Source organism: Dromiciops gliroides, chromosome 2, assembly GCF_019393635.1.
Source record: "Dromiciops gliroides isolate mDroGli1 chromosome 2, mDroGli1.pri, whole genome shotgun sequence".
Classification (NCBI taxonomy): Eukaryota; Metazoa; Chordata; class Mammalia; order Microbiotheria; family Microbiotheriidae; genus Dromiciops; species Dromiciops gliroides.
Window position 1 is genome coordinate 585930832 of NC_057862.1, and position 4115 is coordinate 585934946.

Below are 4115 nucleotides of genomic sequence, written 5' to 3' on the forward strand. Positions count from 1 at the left end.
AAGACACAAAATTTTAATTAGGGTAGAGAGCCAAACCTTTCTAACATCGGTACAGTAGTTTGGCCCCTCTTCATTTCTCTCTTCTCTGTTTCAGCTTGGCTTCCAGGTATGACTCAAATCCTTTTTCTAGCTAAAAGATCACAATAGTACAAATTGTTTTCAGAGCTCTAAGGAAATGGTTTGTCCCTCCGAACTATAAATACCAGAATAATGGTTTTTGAATTCCTGTTCCATTTGTATTGTCTCCCCAATTATAAACTTGTGATGACAGGAATAATTTCTTAAGCTTTGTGTGTGTGTGTGTGTGTGTGTGTGTGTGTGTGTGTGTGTGTGTGTGTGTGTGTGTGTCCATCCTAGTGTTTATCACAATGTTTTAGATATAGTAAATATTTAATATGTATTTGTTGATAGTGAAAGAATACTGGACCAGAAATCAGGAGACATATTGTAAGACCTTGGGTAGGTCGTGGAGGTTGCAACTTCTCAGGTTCTGTCATGTACTTTCTAGTTCTAAGTCCTATGAAACTATGAATCGTGCCCCTCTAAGTTCCTGTGCTTCCAATCCTTTGTCTAATTTGGTGTTTACTATATTTTGATCTTTGGCACAGTAGTCTAGTGGGAAGAATACTGGTCAGAATCAGAGATCTGGGTTCAAATTTCAGCTTTGTAGGCATGGTTAAATCCCTTTACCTCTTTAAGATACAACTTCCACATTTATAAGGTAAAGGTAATAATAATTATACATAATTCTAAATTGCTTTCCCAAATAATTGTAGCATCTCACAGCTTCACCACCAATTATTAGCATTAATATGTCTATCATCCTACAATCCCTCCAACATTGAGTATTGTCATTTTTTTTTTCATTTTTTGCCAATTTTCAGGTTGTGAGGTAAAACTTCAGGACTGTTTTTATTTGCATCTCTCATTAGTAATAGTTTGTAGCATTCTTTCATGTGTTGGTGAACACTGAAATTCTTCAAGAACTGTTTGTTCATATTCCTTAGGACACATATATTGAGGAATATATTTACTATTTTTTAATAGATCTCATATACTAAGCTCTTATCAGAAAAGTCTGATACAAAGATTTTTTCCCCATTCATCCACTTGTCTTCTTATCCCAGGTGCACTTTGTGTGTGCAGAAGTTTTTTTTAGTTTCCTGTAATCAAAATTTTCTAATTACCTCTCTCTCATTTGCTTAAGAATATATCTTCTAGGGGGCAGCTAGGTGGCACAGTGGATAGAGCACCAGCCCTGGAGTCAGGAGTACCTGAGTTCAAATCTGGTCTCAGACACTTAACACTTACTAGCTGTGCGACCCTGGGCAAGTCACTTAACCCCAGTTGCCTCACTTAAAAAAAAAAAAAAGAATATATCTTGTAGGGGGCAGCTAGCTGGTGCAGTGGATAAAGCACTGGCTCTAGATTCGGGAGGACCTGAGTTCAAATCCGGCCTCAGATATTTGGCACTTATTAGCTGTATGTCCCTGGGCAAGTCACTTTACCCTCATTGCCCTGCAAATTTATATATATATATATATATATATATACATATATGTATATATATATACATATATATATATATATATATATATATATATATATATAAAATCTTCTGCCCAATGCTTTGAGAAGTATATCATTTGCTTCTCTTATAATTTTGGGAGGGAGTTTGATCATTAATTTTAAGATCACATATCCAGTTAGAATGTATTGTGGAATATGGTGTAAAATTTTGGTCTAAGTCTAATTTCTGCTTTTTTAATCAAATAAAGAATGTTTTAACTTTCTGCCAAACTGTTCTCCAGTCTTCTCAGTGGTTTTTATCAAATAATGTTTTAATTAGGTAATTTGTTTCCCACTTTATCAAACTCTGGGCGATTGAGTTCCAATGCTTTTGATTCTCCCTTGTCTAGTCTGTTCCAATGATTCATCTCTACATCTTTTTTTTTTTTTTTTTAAGTGAGGCAATTGGGGTTAAGTGACTTGCCCAGGGTCACACAGCTAGTAAGTGTTAAGTGTCTGAGGCTGGATTTGAACTCAGGTCCTCCTGACTCCAGGGCCTGTGCTCTATCCACTACGCCACCTAGCTGCCCTATCCCTACATCTTAAAGCCAATACTAAATGGCTTTGATGACCACTACTTTATAATATATTTTGAGGTCTGGAAGTGCTATTTCTCTTTCATCCCTAATTCTTTTTTTTTTTTTAAATAATCAATTTTAATTTCTTTTTTTTTTTTTTAGTGAAGCAATTGGGGTTAAGTGACTTGCCCAGGGTCACACAGCTAGTAAGTGTTAAGTGTCTGAGGCCGGATTTGAACTCAGGTACTCCTGACTCCAGGGCCGGTGCTCTATCCACTGCGCCACCTAGCTGCCCCGCATCCCTAATTCTTTTAATCCTTCCCTTAATAGTCTAGATATTTTAAATGACAAGCAGGATGACTTCAGAAAGGCCTGGAAAGACATGTATGAAATGATGTATCCTGAAGTGAGCAGAACCAAGAGAATATTGTACACAGAGATAGCAATATTGTTTGATGAAGAACTGTGAATAATTTGACTATTCTCAACAACACAATGATCCAAGAAAATCCTAAAGGACTATTAATGAAACACTATCCACCTCCAAATAAAAAACTGATATTGATGGGACAGACTGGAGCATGCTATTTTTCTCTTTTTTTAATTTTTTTTCTTTTAATCAAGTTTTTTTGTACAAAATGACAAATATGGTAATGGATTACATAATAAAAAAGTCTAGATCTTTTGCTTTTCCAAAGAAATTTTGTTGGACTCCCACAAGCTCCAGATAAAGCAGTCCACTCATGCCCAAATAATGTGGTAAAAAAAAACAAACAAAACCCAGAGCAGCCAAAGAAATCTTGTTATGATTTTATCAAGTTCTATCCAGTATCCCCTTGGTGATTTGATTAGTATAACATTAAAAATGTAAATCAACTTTGGAAGTATTATAATTTTTATTAAGTTGGTGTGGTCTAGCCATGAGCACTGAATATTCCTTCAGCTATTTAAGTTCTTCTTTATTTCTTTAAGGAACATCTCATAATTGAATTGATACATCTTTTGTGTGCTTTGGTAGGTTGATCCTCACATTTTGTAGTTATTTGGAATGTAATTTCCCTTTCAATTTTTGCTTTTTGGGTTTTGGTAATATATAGAATTCTTGTTAATTTTTAAGAGTTTATTTTGTAGCTTGCAACTTTTGCTGAAGCAATTGTTTCATTTAGTATCCTTGGTAATTCCCTAGGATTTTCCAAGTATGCCATCACATTTTTAGCAAATAGGAATAGTTTATCTCCTCTTTACCCATCTTTATGCCTTTTACTTCCCCTCCCTTGCCTTATTGCTATTGATAGTGTTTTCAGAACTACATAAAATAACAGCGGGAAGAATGGGAATCCTTGCTTCACTCTTTTTTTTTTTTCAGGGCAATGAGGGTTAAGTGACTTGCCCAGGGTCACACAGCTAGTAAGTGTCATGTATCTGAGGTCACATTTGAATTCAGGTCCTCCTGAATCCAGGGCTGGTGCTCTATCCACTACGCCACCTAACTGCCCCATTGCTTCACTCTTGTATTTAATTAGGAAAGGTTCTAGTGTATGCCCATGGCATATGATATTTGCTTTTGGTGTTAGATAGGTCCCTCTATGCCTAACCCTTATAAGATTTTTAGCACAAAAGTGCTGTATTTCATGAAAGGATTTGTCTGCATTTATTGAGATGATCATTTTGGGGTGATGTTTCACTTTTTAATAAGGTTGAACCATCCTTGCATCCTTGATATAAATCCCACTTGGTCATAATGAATGATTTCTTGGATAAATCACTGTAGTGTGACAGGATTTTGTTTAAAATTTTTGAGTCAAAATTCATTAGTGATAGTAGTCTGTAGTTTTTCTTCTATGTCTTATCTTCCTCTTAATTAGGTAGTAGGGCTGTATTTGTCTCATAAATATGTTCTAGTTGGGTGCTTTCTTCCTCAATTTTTGAGAATAATTTGTGAAGTATTGTCCTTTAAAAATATGACAGAATTCTGTGAATACATAAAGATGAAGATTTTTTTTTGTTTGTCTTGGTAGTTCCTTTATA